We start from the raw sequence: 23,743 nt of genomic DNA on the forward strand, positions 1-23,743 counted from the left end.
GTCTGTATGTGTCCCTAGGTCTGAAGTGGGTCTCTTATAGACAGCATATATATGGGTCTTGTTTTTGTATCCATTCAGCCAGCCTGTGTCTTTTGGTTGGGGCTTTAATCCATTTACATTCAAGGCTATTATCAATATGTATGTTCCTATTACCATTTTCTTAATTGTTTTCGATTTGGTTTTGTGGGTCTTTTTCTTCTCTTGTGTTTCCCGCTTAGAGAAGTTTCTTTAGCATTTGTTGTAAAGCTGGTTTGGTGGTGCTGAATTCTATTAGCTTTTGTTTGGCTGAAAAGCTTTTGACTTCTCCATGGAATCTGAATGAGATCCTTGATGGGTAGAGTAATCTTGGTTGTAGGTTTTTCTCTTTCATCACTTTCAGTATATCCTGCCACTCCCTTCTGGCCTGCAGAGTTTCCAATGAAAAATCAGCTGATAACCTTATGGGGATTCCTTTGTATGTTGTTTTTTGTTTTTCCCTTGCTGCTTTTCATATGTTTTCTTTGAATTTAATTTTTGTTAGTTTGATTAATATGTGTCTTGGTGTGTTTTTCCTAGGGTTATCCTGTATGGGACTTTCTGTGCTTCCTGGACTTGGGTGACTATTTCCTTTCCCATGTTAGGGAAGTTTTCCACTATAATCTCTTCAAATATTTTCTCAGACCCTTTCTTTTTCTCTTCTTCTTCTGGGACCCCTATGATTCAAATATTGGTGCATTTAGTGTTTTCCTAGAGGTCTCTGATATTGTCTTCAATTCTTTTCATTCTTTTTTCTTTATTCTGCTCCTTGGCAGTTATTTCCACCATTTTGTCTTCCAGGTCACTTATTCATTCTTCTGCCTCCATTATTCTGTTACTGATTCCTTCTAGTGTATTTTTCGTTTCAGTTATTGTGTTGTTCATCTTTGTTTGTTTGTTCTTTAGTTCTTCCAGATCTTTGTTAACCATTTCTTGTATTTTCTCAGTCCGTGCTTCCATTCTATTTCTGAGCTTCCAGATCATCTTTTCTATCATTACTCTGAATTATTTTTCAGGTAGATTGCCTATTTCCTCTTCACTTATTTGGTCTTGTAGGTTTTTACCTTGCTCTTTCATCTGTGACATATATTTTGCCATCTCATTTTTTTTTTTTCTTTAATGAGTGGGATTGTGCTCCTCTCTTACTGGTTGTTTGGCCTGAAGCTTCCAACACTGGAGTTTATAGGCTATTGGCTAGAGCTGTGTCTTGGTGCTGAGATGAGGACCTCTGTGAGACCTCATTCCGATGAATATTCCCTGGGGTCTGAGATTCTCTGAGAGTCCAGTGGTTCAGTCTTGGAGCTCCCACAGCAGGAGCTTCCACCCGACCCCAGACTCTCAAATGAAAATCCTGCAGCCTGAGTGGGGTGGCAAAAAAAAAAAAAAAAAGAAACATAATAAAGTAAAAAATAAAATTAGACTAGGAAACTAACAGATATGTTAGAAAGAATGTAAAAATAAAAATATAGATGAATCAACAACCAGAAGGTACATCAGTACCACAATAGTAAAAAGAGTAGGAGGGAAAAGAAAAAAAAAAATGGGGGTGGAAGGCCTTGGCTGTGGAGAGCAGGGCCTAAATAAGGGAAAGCGTTGGGCAGTGGGTAGGGCCAATGCTTAGGACCCACAGGGCTGGAAAAGGCCCTGGGGGCTGTAGGGGGTAGGGCTTAGGCTCAAAAAACAGAAGGGGTCCAAGGTGTGCCCCCCACCCCTGGTCTCAGAGGGCAGGGGACCTCCCCTGGGAGCCCAGCAGGCTTCCTGTGCTCAAGTGAGTGGAGCAAACGCCTTCCGCCCTTCTATTGCTCCTCCTGTCTGGGGTCTGGGAGGACCCCTCCCACCTGCCACTCCTGATCTCCCCAGCCTCCCTCCTATGCCCCCAGGACCCACGCTGCCTGGATGGGGCTTTAGAGTTGGGGGAACCGGCTTGGGAGCTCAGCAGGCTCCCGGCCCAAGTGGGCCAGGTGATCACACTCTGCTCCTCTCCAACTCTTCCCAGAGAGTCCCTCCCACCTGCCTCTCCTGATCTCCCCAGCCTTAGGGGGGCTGATCTTGTCTGGCCTCCACTTCTCCTCCTGCCTCGGTCCCCCTACATCCTATTGGTTCACTCTGGATTTCCTCCCATCTCCTTGGGGATCAGAGTCCCCCACCAGTGGCCGGCAGGCACCCTAGTTGTGGGGAGATGCTAACTCCACGTCTTCCCACACTGCCATCTTGATTCCCCCTATCCCCGCAGTTTCTTTAAAATCTAACTGTGCAGCTATTATATGATCCAGCAGTTGCACTCTTGAGCATTTATCCCAGAGAAAGGAAAAGTTATGTTTACACAAAGTCTTGTACAGAAATATTTAAAATAACTTTACTCATAATATCCCAAAACTGGAAATAACCCAGGTGTCCTTATGGTAAATGGGTAAACAAATTATAAAATGCCTATGCTATAAAATATTACTTAGCAATAAAATGAATAAACTATTGATACACTCAACAACTTGGAATTGGCTGTAAAAAAATCCAATCCCACAAGTTTACATACTGAGTGATTCCATTCATATAACATTCTTAAAATGATGAAATTATAAAAATGGAGAATAGATTATTGGTTGCCAGGAGTCTGGGGAAGTAGGGTGAGAAATGGGTATGGCTACAAAAGGGCAATAGACGTGATCCTTGTAGGGATGGAATTGTCTGTATCTTGACTGTATCAATGTCACTATCCTGCTTGTGATTTCATACTGTAGCTCTCCAAGATGTTACTACCACTGGGGGAAAGTAGGCAAAGCATACACTGGATCTCTCTGAATTATTTCTTACAACTGCATGTGAATCTACAATCTTCCCCTCCAAAGCTTTTTAATTTAAAAAAAAGTTAATGAGAAAAAAAATGTAATAAGAGACTGCTACCAAAAATTTACACCAACGAATTTGAAAACAAATTACTAAATTCATAGACATGAACTTGTGTTTATAGATTTATTCACACATATTTGTGTTTATTCACATATGTATGAATTTATTCATATATATTATTTATAGCTTCCTGAAATTGTACATAAATCTATTTGGCTTACATTGTTTTTGTAAGGTTTAAAAACAATAGTTTAATTTTCCATAATAGTAATAGGACTTTTTAAGCTTACTGGGTTTTTTTAGCTAATTTTGTAAACTTTCTATAATTTAAGGAAACTTGAGTAAATGAATAAATGTATATATATGCACATATATGTGTGTATAACATAAATAATATATAATGTATATGAATATATGCCTAATAATATATGTGAGTTAAAATAATCTATTTGTAGCCCCTGGCAAGCTATAGCACTGCAGTTACTAAGACTTTTATCTGTGTTAAATTTCTGTGGGATACAGTGGAAGGAGACACACTTATCTCTGTAATACGTTTGAGACTTACAGAGGAAATAGTAACTATGAAGCGTGTGGGATGAGTTGGTAGTTGCTAGGCTCTCTTGATTAATGAAGACAGAGAATGATATGCTCAAGTCATGGTAAAAAAGGTCATAGACTCTAGATTCCACTGTCCAGCACCCCAAGGCTCAGCAGTTTTCTGATCTGAATCACTGCTGAAGGTTTTAGAAAAATGAAGAATCCTTTCCTCTTCTACTCTGCATCTAGTGCATTATTTTCCACTAGCCAGCATTTGAAACATGTTTATTGGTCATTAAATTTTATTCTCCAAAGGTTTTTATTGTTCTGATAGCTTCCATTTGCCCCATAGGGTCTATTCTCCACCCGTCCCCACTCTCCTTTCTGCCGAAGGTGCTCACCTATATGGACCACATCAATAGGCCTCCTCTGGTACTCTGGTTTCCAGTTGGGGTTGGCTATTAAGGATGCCTCAATAAGAAACTGGAGGAAAGGAGAAAAGTAAGGATATTTATTACCCTGGCTGCTTCTTTGCAAAGTCACCTTTCTGGCTGTGTTCCTGAATAAAGGTAACTGCTTCTTTCTAGGGAGACTGCTTGACACGACTCTCTCTCTTTTTGGGTTCCAAAACCTCTCCCTGTCTTCATTTCTTCATGGGTTAAGGGGAACAGCTTTGCTGCCAGTAACTCCAGGACAGTGTTTATGGTTTCCCTAATACTCATAGCTTCATATATGTTTCCTTTAATAATCTTCCTCAAATTAACCTAATTTGCATATGTAATCTGTTTCCTGCTAGGATCTGACTGACGCATGTATATTCTGTGCTTTGCTCTGAAGCATCTCCTAGTGGCTGGATGTGATTAACTTGGAATGACCTTAGCCAATTCCAGAAGGGATGGAAACTTTGAAGAAAAGTCTCATTCTTGGTACTAGTAAGCCCAAAAGCCTCAGCCTCACCAAAATGAGAAAACAAAAAAATTTGCATCGGGCCCTTTTCCTCCTCCCCTCCCCTCAGGTCAGATACTCTATATAACCCTCCCTTAACTGATTGGATTGTTAGTTTTAATTTAATTGGATTGTTAAATTTAGGGATTGTTTTCTAAACTCTGCCCTGCAGAACCCAAAATTTTGATGGAGGGTCTTTGGGAAAGAAAGTATAGCAAAAATGAAGACAGCCTCAGTAAGTAGAGCTTTCTGATACCCATTTCATCCAGAACATTTAATTTTTTAAATGTATACGCTGCAGTCCCATATGAAATTTTATTTGAAAAGTAATTTCATTCCAATAAATAAAAAGTTTTTGACTACTGGTTTAATTCACTTTAATAGATAACCACTGACAAATCAAAACTCTTTAAGATTCAAAAAACAACCTCTAATGGTAGGACTTCAGGTAACAGCAGAATTAGAACTGGTAACAGTGTACAGATTTAGAATCAGGTTATTCCAGTCTGATATACTTCAAATTATGCCCCATAAAGGGCTGCTTATTATGAATAGCCACTCAAAACTCTGACGATCTGTTTCTTTGTCAATATGGATGCCTCCTTTGCTATTTACAAATCCCAATCACCAGCTGAGTCAATCTTTATCTAATTATTTTTATCTTCTTCTAGGAACCCTTCCCAGGCTAAGTAGTAATCAGCCTTCAACAGTTACCATCTGGTATTATTTAGTGGCTTCCAATTTGTGAGTCATGGAATCACAGAAACTTGGAGTTGAAAGGGGTTGTCAAAGGTCACTTGGTCCAATGTTCCTTCCCTGCTGGAAGCCCTGCTCTAATTTCCCTGACAAGTCATCACTCAGCCACCTGAATGCTTTCAGGTAACAGGTAAGGCCCCATTTTATCAGGCACTCCACCTGTTAAGAGAGTTTTTCCATATATTAAGTCAAAATGTGTGTCCCTATGCATGGCACCAGCTAGTGCCAAGCATTCCCTGTAGAACAAAGAACAGTTCCCCTCCCTATTTACAGAAAAGTTTTTCAAATATTAGCCAACAGTAATCATATCACCACCATATCTAAAACTATTTCTCTGAGACATTTGATGGTTTCCAGACTCCTCACCATGTTTGTAGCCCTTTTCTGGCTGTGCTTCAGTTTTCACTTCATTCTTAAAATTTATGCTTGGTATAGAACACAATTCAGGAGACATGTTCTGACCAGCTGAGCCCCACTGACTACTTTGCTAAAGACATCAGACTGATTAACGTCACCAAGACTATACCTGCCTTCTTTTTTGGCAATTACTACACACCATCATCCTGACTGATTTCGAATCAACTACAACACTCCCATCTTTTTCACATGAACCCTTACAAAGCCAGGTATCTCCTGTCCTATGTTTGTATCTAAATTCGAATATCACAAGGTGGGTACACTCTTCCTAGCCTAATAGGCAAGAAAAACTCTACTCAGAGAGGTTAAGTATTTTGTAAGGCTCACACAAGTAACTGGTTTAGCAGAGATTTGATTCCATATCAAAACCTGTATGTTTTCTGCCAGATCATACTGCCTCTTCATTCATTTACTCCCTCATCAAATATAATTGAGCACTTTCTATGTGTCAGACATTATTCTAGGCCCTCAGGATAAAGTGATGATGAAGACATGTCCCTCATGGAAATTATATTCTAGTGAGGAATGTGATTTGCAAGCTTAAAAACATGTAAATGAATGTAGGAAGGGTTTGCAAAGACACAGAAGAGAAAAAGAATAATCAATGCCTTTATTTCTTTTTCTTGCCTAATTGGTCTGGCTAGGACTTCCAGTACTATGTTGAGTATGTGTAGTGAGAGTGAGCACCCTTGTCTTGTTCCTGATCTTAGAGGAACAACCTTTCACCACTGAGTATGATGTAAGTGTGGGTTTGTCATTATGGCCTTTATTATATTAAGGTACATTCTTGCTATACCTAATTAGTTAAGAATATTTATCATGAAACGATGTTGAACTTTGTCAGATGCTTTTTCTTCATCTATTGAGATGATTTTTATTTCATTCTAATATTGTGATGTATTCTATTATTGATTTCTGTATGTTGAAACTTTCTTGCATCCCAGGAGTAGCTCCCTCTTAATCATGATATATAATCATGTAAAGTTAGCTTGTTTATTTGAGATCTTTTTTATTAATGTAGATATTTATTGCTATAAACTTCCCACTTAGAACTGATTTTGCTGCATTTCATGAGTTTTGGTATGTTGTTTCCATTTTCCTTTGTTTCCAGATATTTTTTGATCTCCCTTTTGATTTATTCTTTGACTTCTTGGTTGTTCAGGGGTGTTCTGTTTAATTTCTGCATATTTGTGAATTTTCCAGTTTCCTCCTGTTATTGATTTCTAGTTTCATACCATCATGGTTAGAAAAAGATACTTGATATGATTTAAGTGATCTGAAATTTGTTAAGACTTGTTTTGTGATCTAACATATGATCTATCCTCAAGAATGTTCCATGTACACTTTATATATTTTTTAAATTTATTATTTATTTATTTATTTTGCTGTGCCAGTTCTTAGTTGTGGCATGTGGAATCTTTAGTTGCGGCATGCAGACTCCTTAGTTGTGGCATGCAGACTTCTTAGTTGTGGCATGCGGACTTCTTACTTGCAGCAGGCATGCAGGATCTAGTTCCCCCACAAGGGATCGAACCCAGGCCCCCTGCATTGGGAACGTGGAGTCTTACCCACTGGACCGCCAGGGAAGTCCCTCCATGTGCACTTTAGAAGAACGTGTATTCTGCTGCTATTGGGCAGAATGTTCTGTAAATGTCTGTTAGGTCCACTTAGTTTAAAGTATAGTCCAAGTCCAATGTTTCCTTATTGATTTTCTGTCTGGATGATCTATTATTGAAAGTGATGTATTGAAATCCCCTACTATCACTGTACCGTTGCCTATTTCTCCCTTCAGATCTGTAAGAAATTGGCTCAGTATACTTAGGTCCTCTGACCTAAATATATAAAAAAGTGAATATTAAAAAAATGAATTGCAAAATGATAAAAAGATTGGAACCAAATCTAAAGTACAATCTAAGTGGAAGCCATAAAAGTAAATATATACATACATTTGCCTGCATAAAAGAAGATTTTTTATTCATTCACTCCACTAGGATTATTGAGTTCCTACTCTGCATTAGTTTTAGATGCTAAGGATATCACGGTGAACAAAATGCAAAATTTCCTGCCCTCCTGGAGCTTAAATTTTAATAGAGGGAGTCCTAGAATAAAGAAATAAGTTAATCATGTAGTATATCCCTAGCTTAAACTCATGGAGAAAAATAAAGCAGAAAAAGGGCATAGGGAATGCCAGGCCAGGGAGTGTATGGGGAGGAGGGCAATTAAAACAGGGTTCTCAGGAAAGGCCTCACTATAATGGTAATTAAGGTGTTATGAATCTATGCCTTGAAGGAGGCAAGAGAGCAGGTCACATACAATATAACCAGAAAAGGAGACAGCAAGTGCAAACCCTGATGTGGGAGCAGGCTTGGCATATTTGAAGAATAGAAAGGAGTCCAGTGTAGCTGGAGCAGCATAAGCAAGTGGGAAAGAACAGGGCATGAGTCAGAGGGTAGCCAGGGGCCTATGGGCTATTGTGATTATACAGGCCAGAGATGATGGTGGCTTCCAAAAGAATGATCGCAACAGAGGTGGCAAAGAGTACCCAGATTTGGGTACACTTTGAAAGTATAGTCGACAGAATTTGCTGGCAGATTCGATATGGATTGGGAGAGAATAAGAACAATGAATGATAATTCCAACAGTTTCAACCTAACTGGGAGGATGAATCTGCCAGTAACTGAAATGGGAAAGACTGCAGATGGAGGTGGTATGGAAGGAAGATAGGGAATTCCATTTTGGCTACTGTAAGTCTGAGATGCATATTAGACATCCAAATGAAGATGCTGAGTAAACAGAAGGATAAATGAGCCCAGAGTTCAGGGGAGACGTCTAGGTTGGAGTTATAAATTTGGGAGATACTAATATATTGATTCTAAATAAGGAAAAATATACCTTAAACAAAGACAATAAACAAACAAGGGATTAGAGACAAATAGGATTAGAGACAAATACTTGCAACAGAGATAACAGATAAAAGTGCATAAATATATATAAAACTATTTTACACAATGACAAGAAAAAGACCAAAACAGCAGTAGAAAAAAGGACAAAAGAAACAATAAATGCAATTTACAGAAGAGAAAAACTGAATGGCCAATAAATGTATGAACAGATGCTCAAACTCAGTAGCAAAGAAGAAAACATGAATTTTAATATAATAAAGAGATAAGTCACACCCATCAGATTGGCAAAAATTTTAAAGACCGTCAATAGTAGGTGTTGGCAAGGATGTAGGACAAAGACAATACTCATTCACTGACAATGGACATGAAAATTGGAACAAACACTCATGCAATCATTTCTCAATATATTACAAAGTTAAAGGCGTGCGTGTTCTAACCCAGGAATTCCACTTCCTATAGTCCCTTGAACTGTGGATCTTCAAACCAGAGACCTTGTATCTTTTAAAGGTGTGTGAAAGCCTTCAAATGCATACCAGGGCATGGAGAAAGAAATCAATTTTAAACTTTCAGTTTTTATGTCTATTCTTCCTAAAAGTGATCTACCTAAAAGAATGCCTACTCCATTCACTCTCAGGTTCATCCTCCCCTTTTTTATTTTGTGGTACGCGGGCCTCTCACTGTTGTGGCCTCTCCCATTGCGGAGCACAGGCTCCGGACACGCAGGCTCAGCGGCCATGGCTCACGGGCCCAGTCGCTCTGCGGCATGTGGGATCTTCCCGGACCTGGGCACGAACCCACGTCCCCTGCATCGGCAGGCGGACTCTCAACCACTGCGCCACCAGGGAAGCCCCATCCTCTCCTTTTACAAACACTCTTCCCAATTTACAATGTTCAGAACATTGAATTACCAAAGCAAAGCACTCCAGAGCTCTTTTCCCTTTGCTACAATAACTAGCAACACCCCAATGGAAACAGCTATGTCAGCCTGGGTACCAGAGTGGGTATAATGTTCAGCAGAGCCCCAGCTAATGTAAGATGGCATGTAGGATGAGAGATAATTAAACCTTGTTTTAAGCCACTGAAATGTAGGGGTTGTTTGTCACTATAGCATAAATTGCCTATCCTGAGTGATTCAGAGACATGACCCTGCTCACTCTAAACTTTATTATGGTAACTTGCTCCTGGTGTAGAAACCTCCAGGGCACCAAACAAAACAGCAGTTTGAAATATTGGTTTCTTCTTTAATGATTGACCAATGCACCATAAACCAAAGTCTTTTTTCTGGCTCGTACATGTTTCTTTTAATATAGAGAAGCCAAGCGTTAGGAACAGGATACTTTGGCACATGTTGGGATGTTGTGAATTTAAATTGTGGTGTAAGAAGATGGGAGAGATAACATTCATTTAATGACTTCATCTCTTCAGTCTCTCTCCTATTGCCAAAGAATTCTTCTTGAGGAAAAGTCCCTTAAGAGTGGTGCAAGGAAAACATTAGTAGGAAATAATGCCAAAAAGGCTCTTTTCACATATTTAAATGTCATTAACTTATATAGGCTAGTCTCAAAATCCTAGGACGTACCCTCAGCTGAAAGGAAATGCGTCTTTGAACAGCTAAAGCAAGACAAGCTAATGTTGCTGCTTCATTTAAAAGAAAGTGGAAAGATATTCAGGACTACCTAATGTTTCAAAATATACTACATGAAATTTAGGGATGACAATTTTATGGCAATCCTTCAGATTGAGTGTAGGTTGTTTGTTATAAACTTACTGTGCTTGTCACTACATGTGTGAGTGTTCAAGGTACTTTTCCAGGCCTTGGTTTCCTCGGCTATAAAATGAGGATAATTAGGGTAGCTGCCTGACAGGGTTGTTATGAGAGACAGAGCAGTGAACATTTGTAGAGCACTTGGACCAGAGTAAAAGCTATTTTCTATTAAACAATAAATAAATTAGTAAATAAATATTCCACGAGGTAGTTAAAGCATATTTAGCAAATTATATATTATTTATACCACTTACATAATTATATAATATAAATTATGTAACATTATATAAGATGATCTGATATCACCTTATAAAATATTTGTTTCTAATTCCCGTTAAAATGTGGTCCAATGTATTTACAGCAAATATACCCTTATCTTTTATTAAATCAAGAGGAAAAAGTTTAGATATGTCTATTGAGATCATTAAAGTTATTTCTAATTTTTTTACATAATTCTTAATTATTTCCAGAAGGTAAAACCAGAGTTCAATACACACACACACATGCACACACACACACACACACACACACACACACACTCACTTTCTTACCAAAAGAAATCCCACATCATTGTTTATCTTTGCTTCACACATGTAATTTTGGCTGCATATTATGTTGTGTTAGTTCAGATTAAGGAATGAAAGGCTTCATTATTGTCCTACTTTATATTATGACACAAAAGAATAATTTATATTAGAACCACATCACATTAACCCTGTCTTCTTCTATTAGTCTGTTTTACAAGATGCATTTTTATTTTTTCACTGGCTTTTATAATATACCTTGGAATGTGTATTAACATATATTTGATTCTAAAATTTAAAGTCACACTTTCTGACAGAAAATTTAATTTGGCTGATAGATTTGCAAATTAAATTTTCAATGAATTGAATTAGATAAATCTATAGTTCTAAGATTTTGATGAAAATCTTTAAAACATAGATTATAGCATTTTATAAAAAATTACAATTAGCAAAGCTGTACTGAAATTAACAATATATTTATTTTCCCAAAAGTTTCTGGTTATATTGAGTTAAACAAGATGCTTCTAAGTGAAAGGTCAACAAATACAATTAACAGTTTTTCCATTGGACTGCTAACCTTTTTGGTATATTTCCCAGAAACAGAGAAAGTGAATGATTGTAATATCCATATAACAAAATATTTTGCAAGTCAAGTTGTTTCCAAATCTTTGCATTCAATAAAATTGAATGCAGACATAATTGAGTTGCCAGATCATTAACTTTTATGATAGATTACATTATTTTTGTAGTATAACTTATCATAAGTTCAAATAATCGACATAGTTTTAGAGAAACAGTCCATTCACTTTTCCATGTGAACAAGATTTTCAGCAGCTTCAGCTATAACAATAAAAAGCAGTAACAGAACTGATGCTAAATTCATATCTTTCTATCAATAAATGTTATTTTTGGTGGTTATATAAACTGAAAATAACACTCAAGTATATCTTATCAAATATGTTTCTAATAAAATTTTAACATTTATTCTTGATAAGTATTCACCAAAATAATTATGTGCCTTGACCAATTTTGTGCTACTAATGACAGTGCTAATAACTCAATTCAGAATAAAATGTTTTAACTTTCCAAGCATTTTGTTCTCAGAGAAAAATGATTCCTATTTTATCATATTTCTTATTATAGAGAAATATGATAGGGCGATTGAGAAAATATTTTTCAAACATCAAACAATGCATTAGGATAAATCTCTGTGAAGTAGAATGGAAATGTGAGCTTAAGGTGAAGAAAAAACAATGTACAATTTCAGACTACTATTGATATATGATAGTGCTTTTTATGTTTCTTTCTATTGATGGCGGTGTCTATCAACCTGCTTTGACCTTTGAACAGCTGTATTTTATTGTATTTTCCTTTTTTAGTACTTTGCTCTTTACACTTACAACCCAAAATATCTTATTTGAGCCTTAAAATAGCATCCACATTTTTCTGAAGAAAACACTGGGGCTCTGAGAGAGAGTTGCCTCCATGACAAGGAAGAGGCAAAAACGAATGCCCACTCAAGTCCACTGGACCCTAAATGCCACTAAGCCACAGCTCTTCTGCCTCCCATGCCAAAATGTTTGTTTGATGAAATTTGTTGTAAGCAGACTCTTTGGTATGGAAAGCAAAATAAAAAATTCTTCTTCTGTCTGACATCTGCCAATTCACTAACTTTCTCTGTCTCTTTTAAAATGATGTTCAAAAATGCTCATAAGGAGACTATTAGAACTTAAAAACTGTCTATTGCCAAAAAAATTTAAATTTAAAAAAAACAAAAAAAACTGTCTATTGCCATTGTAATAGTCATACTTACGGGACTCTGCTATGCACATAAATCAGGCACGTTTTTATAGCCAGAAATAATTTACTGCCTAGTGTTTGCTAGTAAATCTGAGCGAATGACAATACTAAATGTGTCTTGTCAGGAAGTAAACCATTCAGCTGCAAGAAGGGCACTGTATCTACAAATAAAGGCACCCACCTTTGCATCACGATGAATCTCCATGATAATTTCCTTTCTTTTGGCTTCTATTCCATTGTGAATGGGAGCATTCTGGGGAGAAGGAGAGAAGCCCTTTGATTTTGCTATAGTTCTCCAAGATTCCAAGCTCATCGCTATTTGGAATGAAGTTCGCACAATGAGCTTTCTACCTGTCCAGAGATACTTTTTCTTTATTTATTTTTAGATTCTGCAAGCTCTGGAGTCTGAGATCTCTGTATTTACTGTTTTAGTCTTTTGCCTGAGGCAATTTTGTTTTCGTTCTTCAGTAGTTTTCAACCTACAGAAATCGACTTGAATGTTAGGCTTAATTCAAAAAGAAACATCAACATGTGGCAGCAGCTTCTTTCTGGAATTCCCCTCTTTCCTTAGACTGAACAACTAGCTATACTCTAAAATATCAATATTTATAATAAATCAAAAATCACATCATTTGCCATTATTCAAATTTGAAATGAAAAATCTTAAATATTATCTTTAAAATGTGCAAGGAACGACATAGTTCGTCAAGATTATTTTAGGGGATACAAAAATCAAAAAAGTTGCTTTAAAGAAATTCTTACGCATGTGCACATAGAGAAATGTAAAAGAACATCATTCTAACATTGCTTGAAATAAGGAAAACTTAGGAAAAAACTTAACATTCATCAACAGGAAAATGATGAACCAGATGTATAGGACAACATGAATGAATGTCAAAAGCATAATGCTGATAACAAAGAAATATCGTTTATATAAATGTTTTAACCAGCAAGACATTTAAAACTATTGAAATATATTGTTTAGCCAGAAAATATAGAATAAATTTTTAAAACGTTCATGGAATTAATAAACATCAAATTCATGATAGACGTTAACTGTTGAGAGGGAGAGAGAGAAAAATGAGACTGAGGGGTACACAGGGGCTTCAACCGAATCTGTAATTTTCTTTCTTATTTAATAAATCTAAAGCAGTTCCAGCTGAATGTTAGAGCTGTTAAAACTTCTTAAAGCTGGGAGGTGGGCATATAGGTCATCATATATTTATCTGTATATTTGAATGGTCTCATAATAAAGATAACTAAAAGTAAATGACCATATGTAAAAGAAAAACAGGAATACAATGTATCCTAAAATGGCAGAGAAAAGAATTTTTAAAAATATCAATCCAATCAATCATAGGGAAAAAGAAAAATAAAATTCAAAAAATAAAACAGTAAATAAAGAACACAAAATAAGGTGGTGGACGTAAGTTTAAATAATCACAATATATGGAAAGAGAATAAACTCACTATTAAAATACAAAGATCCTCAGATTTTTTTTTTTAAGCCGGCCATGTATGGTTTACAAGAGACACACCTCAAACAAAAGAACACAGAAAGGTTAAATATTTTAAAAGAGACAAAAAATACAAGCAAATTTTTTTCCTAAAGAAAGTGATTGTAGCAATATTAATGTTAGATAAAATGGAATTTAAGGCAAAAGGCAACAATGGGGATAAAGAGAGAAATACACAATTGAAAAGAATATTTCACTAAGAAGATTCAACAGCCATGAATTTGTGTGCATTTAAGGTATATACAGAAAGCAAAAACCTAACAAAAGTATAACATGATGTTGACAAACCACAATCATGGAGAAAGCTTTTATCTCATCTGTATGAGAATATGATAAATTGAGTGACTTCCCTACTCCCAAAACCTTAGGATACAGAAAACTTAAACAACCGAGTCAGTATTTATATTTCACAAGTATATATAGAATTCTACAAAAAACAAAACAACAAAGAAACGAAGAGTATATGCTCTTTCAAGTGCATGTAGAACAATGCCAAAAAGTTAGCACAGGTTAGCTTTCAAAAGAAGTCTCAATAAATTCCAAATCATCACACAGATCACATTCCATTACTACAATAAAATTAAATTAGAAAACAATAAAATGATAATTTTAAGTAGTAACATATGTTTGAAAACTTTTTTAAAAATATACTCTTAAAATAAGGAGAAGGGACTCTCAGGTCCGTCCACTCCAATTTGTAAAATACTAAAGCTAGCTCTGGGTTTTAAGCTCCACCTCAAATAGTGGCAGTAACACAAAGAATCCACTAGATGTCAGTGTTACCTTATATTATTTATTCTCATTTGCCCACATGTTAAAGTCAAATTGCGCCAAAGACCACCCAGTCCAACGAGTTAGATTTCAGACCCAGTTCTAGCCCATTTAGGTTTGATTCAAATATCTAATAATGAGGAAATAATAATACCTATAGTGAATAATTTTAACGTGCTATATGCAAATGTAAATTTTTATCACAGAATAGTTTACTAAATCTCTTTCTGTATGTTTTCAATGAATTATTATTTAGCTTGCTAAAGCAGTTTTGCGTAATTTTATAAGCCTTTTAAGAGACAAAGACAAAAAGCATTTCCTATTGCTTGGGAGGAAAATCCCTCTAAATTGTCTTCAATTCGTATTTGTATGTTCATCTTAGAAATACAGCCCTGTGACAAAATTAATACTAATATTGAAAGAGATCTTGAGAAACCATCTATTCTAACTGCCTGCATCTTAGAAACTGACAAATGGGGAACTATTCTATTTTTAAAGACTGCAGGAAAGGAAATCATCAGTCAGGAAGTTCTTCTTCCCGTCTAATCTAAGTCCCTCCTGGTGAAACTTAATCCCATTTCCTCTGGCGTGAGCCTTTCCAGTGAGGATGAAGGAATAAACTGCCCGCCATCCTCATGTGGAGAACAAACCTTCACATCCTGGAGTATGTGTGCATAAGGCTCTCCTGAACTACAAAGTAGATCTCAACAAGCAAGGCAGCAGCAGCATTGTAACGTCAGGTAAAGTCATCAGAGACCCAAAGTTATTGCGTTAAAAGAGACTCTCTAACAAAAGCCTTTTGTAATGTAAAGAGACCTGACCTTGAAGTAAAGAGATATGTGTTCTTATCTCCACTGTGCTCCGCTAGCTTTCTGGGTTACCTTAGGAGACTGGGTTAATGAAAACCATGATGGAGCACTTACTATGAGCAAGGTTTTTAATCAATTCTTAAGGTTTAATCTAGTCTTAAAATTCTTACAACAGGCCTGCAAGGTAGGATGGATTAATATCATCATTACTATTATGATTATAACAGTTTCCAAAGAAAGAAACTGAGGCTCAGGAATGTTAATTACTGTGCCCAAACTCACACATCTGGTAGGAGACAGAGCTGGGCTTTCAGTTCTGTCCGATTCTGAGATTGTGGCTGTACAGCATACCTCTGTTCTTCAAGTTCTTCAAGCTTTACAGTGATGGGCTCTACAAACAGAGACATAGAAATAAGAGCGTGGAAAGGGGTTCCTCATCCAAGTCACTGCTCCTCTCTTAACCTTAGCATGGGTAATTGAAAGTTAACATTGTGTGAGTTAGTATAGGATGATCAGCTATTCTGTTTCTACTCTATGGACAGAGATTCTCAATCAAGTGAAGTTGAGGAATCTTCTGCTCTGTCTTTAAAAGTAAGAAATATTCACAATCATTTGGGGTGTCAAATCTGCCCCTAGCTGAAGTCAGGGAATGCACTAGAAGGGCTCATTCTTCCAAGTAAGTCCTGACCAATTGTGAACGCTGATGATTAAGTGGTTCTCTGCCTCTGCAGTGCAGACCCCTCTTTTCTCCCACCTTCCTTCTCTCCTTCCCTTCCTTCTTCCTTTCCTTCTTTCCTTTTTTCCTTCCCTTCCTTCTTTTCCTTTTTCTTCTTTTCTTTTTGCCTTTCTTTTCTCTCCTCTTCCTTTCTTTTTGAAACAATCAGAAGTGGGGTAGGGGCAGAGTGGGGAGGTAGAAATGGGTGAGGGGGGTCAAAAGGTACAAACTTTCAGTTATACAATAAGTAAGTTGCTGGGGATGTGATGTACAGCATGGTGACTGTAGTTAATAATACTCTATTGTATACTTGAAAGTTGTTAAGAGAGTAATAGTAAAATTCTCATCACAAGGAAAACAATTTCCAACTATGTGAGGTGATGGATGCTAACTAAACTTACTGTGCTGATCATTTTGCAATACAGACATATCAAATCATTATGTTGTACACTTAAACTAATACAATGGCATATGTCAATTTCATCTCAATAAAACTGGAAAACATTTTTAATTACAGCACAACAGTACATTCATTGAGAAGAAAAATTAAACAGTATAGGTATATAGAAGGTTTTAAAAAGATGAAAGTTCTCACTTGCCATCTCGCCACCCCCTCTCTCCAGGTGGTAACCACTGATAATAGTTTGATGTGTATCCATCAGGGCATTCTCTATTTACAAAGAAAAAGGAAGGAGAGAAACAGAGAGAAGGAAGAGAGATGGGAGGGAGTTATTTTTACAGAACTGGGATGATATTGTTCATTTTGTTCTGTAGCCTACTTCTTTCACACACAACTATCTCATAGACACCTAATTTTATACTTTGTTTCAACAGGTGGGCAATATTTGTTAACATAGGTGTGCCTTAATTGGTTAACCATTTCCCTATCCATAAACGTGTAAAGTGTCTCCAATTTGTTCCTATTCCAAACCATACTACACTGAAATCGTGGCCCATGTATCTTTATGCACTGAATGTAAATATTTCTAGGGGCAGGTTTCTACAAGAGGGATTACTGAGTCAAAGGTTCGGCTATGCAAGTTTTCATAGGCCCTGTCAAGTTGTCCTTCAAAACCTCTGGGAAGTTACATGTGTACCAATGATTAGTTTAGCTTTTTTTTCTTTTTCTTTATAACTCTTTACCTGAATTAGGGACCATTCTTACTTTCACAGACCAAGCAAATAGGAATGATGAACAGATAATATGCAATATGCAAAGGCTTCAGGATCACTATTTAAGGATACTTCCCACATTTTTCTAACAATATTTGTGAAATTGTTGCTTTATTTTAGGAGGGGGAGTGGTAAGCATGAGGTTGGTTTGTTTCTTGGCTTTTTTTTTTTTTCCTAAAGGCTGTTTTTTTAGAGCAGTTTCAGGTTCAAAGCAAAATTGAGGGAAAGGTCCAGAGATTTCTCATATACGTCCTCCCTGCCCTGCTCCGCCATTATCAACCTCCCGCACCAGAGCAGTACCGTTTGTTACAATGGATGAACCTACGCTGCTACATTATAGTCACCCAGTCCATAGTTTACATTAGGGTTCTCTGCTGGAGTTATCCCTTCTATGAGTTTGGATGCATGTAAAATGACGTGTCCATCATTATAGTATCATACAGAGTATTTTCACTGCCCTGAAAATCCTCTGTGCTCCACTGATTCATCCCCCTTCTCCAACCCCTGGCAACCACTGTTTTACTGTCTCCGAGGCTTTCCCTTTTCCTGAATATCATATAGTTGGAATTATACAGTATGTAGCCATTTCAGACTGACTTCTTTCACTTAGTAATATGCATTTAAGGTTCCTCTGTGTCTTTTCTTGGGTTGATAGCCCTCCCCTCCTTTTTTTTTTTTTAAGTGCTGAATAATAGTTCATTGAATGGCTATATTATAGTTTATCCATTCACCTACTGAAAAACACCTTGGTTGCTTCCAAGTTTTGGCAGTTATTAACAAAGCTGCTATAAACATCTGTGTACAGGTTTTTGTGTGGACATAAGTTTTCAACTCTTTTGGGTAAACACCAAGGAGACTGATTGTTGGATTGTATGGTAAGATGAGGCTTAATTTTGTAAGAAACCACCAGACTGTCTTCCAAAATGGCTGTCACTTTGTATTCCCACCAGCAATAAATTAGAGTTCCTGTTGTTCCATCGTCATCAGCATTTGGTGTTGTCAGTGTTTCAGATTTTGTCCATTCTGATAGGTGTGTACTGGTATCTCACGGTTATTTTAAATTGAAATACCATGATGATATATGATGTGGAGCATCTTTTCATGTGCTTATTTGCCATCTATATATCTTCTTTGGTGAGGTGTCTGTTAAGGTCTTTGGCCTATTTTATAATCAGGTTTTTTCTTATCAGAGTTTTAAGAGTTCTTTATATATTTAGGATATCAGTCCCTTATCAGGTGTGTCTTTTCCAAGTATTTTCTCCCACTCTGTGGCTGGTTTTCTTATTCTCTTGACGTTATTTTTCACATAACACAAGTTTTTAACTTTAACGAAGTCCAGCTTATCACTTATTTTTGTGTGTGTGGATCATGCTTTTAAGGTCGTATGTAAAAAGTCATTGCCTTACCCAAGGTCATCTAAGTTTTCTCCTATGTTATTTTCTAGGAGTTTTATAGTTTTGCATTTTACAGTTAGGTCTATAATCCATTTTGAGTTAATTTTTGTGATGGGTATGAGGTCTCTGTTTAGATTCATTTTTGTGCTTATTGATGTCCAGTTGTTCTAGTACCATTAGTTGAAGGGGCTGTCTTTTCTCTATTGTATTGCCTTTACTCCTTTGTCAAAGATCAGTGGACTCTGTATATGTCTGGTCTACTTCTGTGCTGCCTATTCTGTTACACTGATCTATTTTGTCGCCAGTACTACACTGTCTTGATAACTGTGCTTTATGGTAAATCTTGAAGTCAGGAGGCATCCATCCTCCAATTTTCCTTCTTCAGTATTGTGTTGGCTCTTCTGGGTCTTTTGCCTCTCCATATAAACTTTAGAATCAGTCTGTCAATATCCACAAAATAACTTTCTGGAACTTTGATTAGGGTTGAGTTGATAAGCTGGGTAGAACCGACATCTTGACAATGTTGTTGGATTCTTTTTTTTAAATTTTGAGGTAAAATTCATATAGAATGAAGCTCACATATCTAAAGTGTACAATTCAATAAGTTCTGGTAAATGTAACTGACACTATTTATGTCACCTCAGAAAGTTCCTCTATATCCACTTCCAGTAAATCCCAAATCCCATGAATATTCTCATACACATTTTTTCTGGACATAATTTTCGTTCCTTTGAGTAAGTATCTAGGAGTAGAATTACTGAGTGATGGTATAGTTGTATATTTAACTTTATAAGAAATTACCATACAGGTGGTACTATTTTATATTCCCACTAACACTGTGTGAAATTTTTACGTTGCCAGTCTCACCAGTTGGTGAGTCTTGCCATTTGGTATGAAGCGATATATTATCATGATTTTAATTTGCAATTTTCTGACAATTAGTGATGTTTGAGATTTTACTCTTGTACCTATCTTTTCTTTTTTGAAGTATATGGTCAAATGTTTTATCCATTTTAAAATTCTTGTTTGGTTTTTAATTGTTGATTTTTAGGAGTTCTTTATGTATTCTCTATGTAAGTTTTTTCTCAGATATGTGTGTTATATTTTCTCACAGTCTGTGGCTTATCATTTTACCTTATTTATGGGTCCTTTAGATAATCAGAAGTTTTTAAATTTTGATAAAGTCCAATTTATAAATTTTCCTCTTATGTTCAGTGTTTTTGTCTCCTCATAAGAAATTTTTGCTGACCCATGGCCTCAAAAAAAAGGCTCCTATGCTTTCTTCTAGAAACTTTCTAGTTTTAGCTTTTAGGTTCAAACATAAAATTCATCTCAGTTTCTGTGTCTGGTATGAGGTAGGAGCTGTGAGCTCATTCGTTGAATCTATATTTGCTGAATATTACTTGTTGGCCCCAAAGCATAATACTCCCTTGTCTTCTTTTATTATCATTTTAATGTCTATAGGACCTGTAGTATCATTCTCTATTTTGTTCCTGATATTTATCATTTGTGCTTCTCTTTTTTTCGTAATCATGCTTGCTAGGAGTTTATAAATTTTATTAATCTTTTTAAAGAAGCAACTTTTGGCTTTTGGTAATTTTCCCCATTGTTTTCTATTTTACTGATTTCTGCTCTTATTTTTATTTCCTTCCTTCCTTTAATTTTTTCTTCTTTTTATAGCAATTTAAAGTAAAAACTTACATCGTTGATTTTATATCTTTATTAAAATATAAGCATTTAGGGCTTCCCTGGTGGCGCAGTGGTTGAGAGTCCGCCTGCCGATGCAGGGGAGACGGGTTCGTGCCCCGGTCCAGGAAGATCCCACATGCCGCGGAGCGGCTGGGCCCGTGAGCCATGGCCGCTGAGCCTGCGCTCCGCAACGGGAGAGGCCACAAAAGTGAGAGGCCCGCATACCGAAAAAAAAAAAAAAAATATATATATATATATATACATATATAAGCATTTAAGGTTTTTCTCCCTCTCAGCACTGATTTTAGCTACATTCCACAAATTTTAATATGTTGTATGTTCCTTATCATTCATTTTGAAGTAGTTTCTAACTTCCCTTGTGTTTTCTTCTTTGACCCACAGTTCATTTAGCATCTTCAAGATATATTATTGTTCATTTCTAATTTAACTCTACTATATAAGAAAATAACTTCGTAAAATTTCACTCCTTTGAAATTCGAGACTTATTTTATGGCCCAGCATATGGTCTATCTTAATGAATACTCTGTGTGAACTTGAAAAGAATATGTATTCTGAAGTTGTTAGGTATAACATTCTATAAATGTCAAATAGGTCGAGGTGATTGATAATGTTCAAATCTTCTATGCTCTTGATTTTTCATCTAGTTGGTCTATCATTTACTGAGGGAGTAATAGTAAAGTCTTTAAGTATGATTGTGAATTTGTTTATTTCTCTTTTTAGTTCTGTCAGTTTTTCTTCATGTATTTTGAAGGTCTGTTATTGACTCCATATGCATTTGGGATTATTGTGTCTTTCTGTTGAACTGATCTTTTTATCAACATGAAATGCCTTTAAATTCTAATAATGTTCCCTTGTGTGAAGTCCACATTTGTCTTGGGTTAATATAGCCACACCATATTTCTCATGTCACAGTTTGCATGATATAACTTTTTATATTCAACCTGTCTCTTTATATTTAACACGCATCTCTTAAAGATTAGATATGGTTGAGTCTTGCCTTTTTATGCTATTTGGCAATATCTGCCTTTTAATTAGTGTTTAGCTTATTTAATCTTGATATAGTTGAATTTAGGTTTATCATTCTGCTATTTTCTATTTGTCCCATCTTTTTCCTTTGTTTCTCCTTCCCTACATTATTTTGGATTAGTCATATTTTTAAAATATTCACCTTAATTTCCCTGTGGATTTAACTCTACCTTTTTGTATTATTTAAGGGATTTCTCTAGGTATTATAAAATGCATTCTTAACTTACCACAGCCTACTTAGATTGGATATTTTACCCGTTTATGTAAAATTTTAAAATCCAGCAAAGGTAAAATTCCATTAATGCCCAGTCATATTATAGATCACAATATTATAAATACCAAAATACATTATAAACTTTGCTTTAAACAGTGAGGTTTTTTTCTTGCAGTTTTATTGAGATATAATTGGCATAGAACACTGTATAAGTTTAAGGTATATAACATAATGATTTGTCTTACATACAACATGAAATGATGACCAAATAGGTTGAATGAACATCCATCATCTCATACAGATACAACATTAAAGAAATAGAAAAAAAAAATTGTTCTTTGTGATGAGAACTCTTAGGATTTACTCTCTTAACAGCTTTCATACATAACGCACAGCAGTGTTAATTATATGTATCATGTTGCACATCACATCCCTAGTACTTATTTATCTCATAACTGGAAGTTTGTACCTTTTGACCACCTTCATCCAACTCCCTGTTCCCCCATCCCCTGTCCCCCACCTCTGGTAACCATAAATCTGATCTCTTTGTCTGAGTCTGTTCATTTGTCTTTGTTTACTTTTGAAGTATAATTGACCTAAAACACTATGTTAGTTCCTGGTACTTAACATAGTGATTTGATATTTCTATACATTTCAAAATGATCATCACGATAAATCTAGTTACCATCTGTCATCATACAAAGATATTACATAATTATTGACTGTATTTCCCACACTATACATTTCATACCTGTGACTCATTTATTTGGTAACTAGTAGTTTGTACTTCTTAACCTCCCTCACCTACTTTTCTCCTCCTCCCACCCTCTTCCCCTCTGGCAACCACCTGTTTGTTCTCTGTATCTATGACTCTGTTTCTGTTTAGTTATGTGTGTTCATTTGTTTTGTTTTTTAGATTCCACATATAAGTGGAATCACACAGTATTTGTCTTTCTCTGTCTGACTTACTTTACTTAGCATAATACCCTCTAGGTCTATCCATGTTGTCCCAAATGGCGAGATTTCATTCTTTTCTTTGGTTAAGTAATATTCCTGTGAGTGTGTTTGTGTGAGACATCTTCTTTATCCATATATCTATCAATGAATGGATTCTTTTTTAATTAGAATAAATTTTTAAATATTTACCCACTTTAAAAATCCTATTTTTGGTGCTTTTATTCTTTTGTTGATCTGAGTTTGTATCTGCTATTACTTCCTTTCAGCCTGAAAAGTTTCCTTCAATGCATCTTTAGCAAGTCAGCCTTTACCTTCATTTTTTTTTGTGTGTGTGGGCCTCTCACTGTTGTGGCCTCTCCCATTGCGGAGCACAGGCTCCGGATGTGCAGGCTCAGTGGCCATGGCTCACAGGCCCAGCCGCTCCGCGGCATGTGGGATCTTCCCGGACCGGGGCACGAACCCGTGTCCCCTGCATCAGCAGGCGGACTCTCAACCACTGCGCCACCAGGGCAGCCCTACCTTCATTTTTGAAGGATATTTTTGCTGGATGTAGAATTCTGGATGGACTGAATTTATCATTTAGCACTTCAATGATATTGTTCAGTTGTCTCTGTTTCCATTGTTTCTGTTGAAAAGTCAGTTATTATCTGTATCATTGTCTCCTTATGTGATATCTTTTCCTTCTGAGAACTTTTCAGGATTTTTCCTTTATCATTGGCTTTCAGAAATATGGCTAACCTGTGCCTAGATGTGGTTTTCTTTGTACTTACTTTGTATGCAGTTTGCTAATCTACTTGGAGCTGTAATTTGATGTTTTACATCAAATTTAGGAATTTTTCATCTATTATTTTTTCAGTTGTTTTTTCTCTTTCATTTTTTTTCTCTCCTCTTCTGGGAAGCCAATTCCATGTATGTTACACTGTTTGATATTTTCCCACAGGACCCTGA

The sequence above is a fragment of the Phocoena phocoena genome, chromosome 9 (genome assembly GCF_963924675.1).
Source record: "Phocoena phocoena chromosome 9, mPhoPho1.1, whole genome shotgun sequence".
NCBI lineage: Eukaryota > Metazoa > Chordata > Mammalia > Artiodactyla > Phocoenidae > Phocoena > Phocoena phocoena.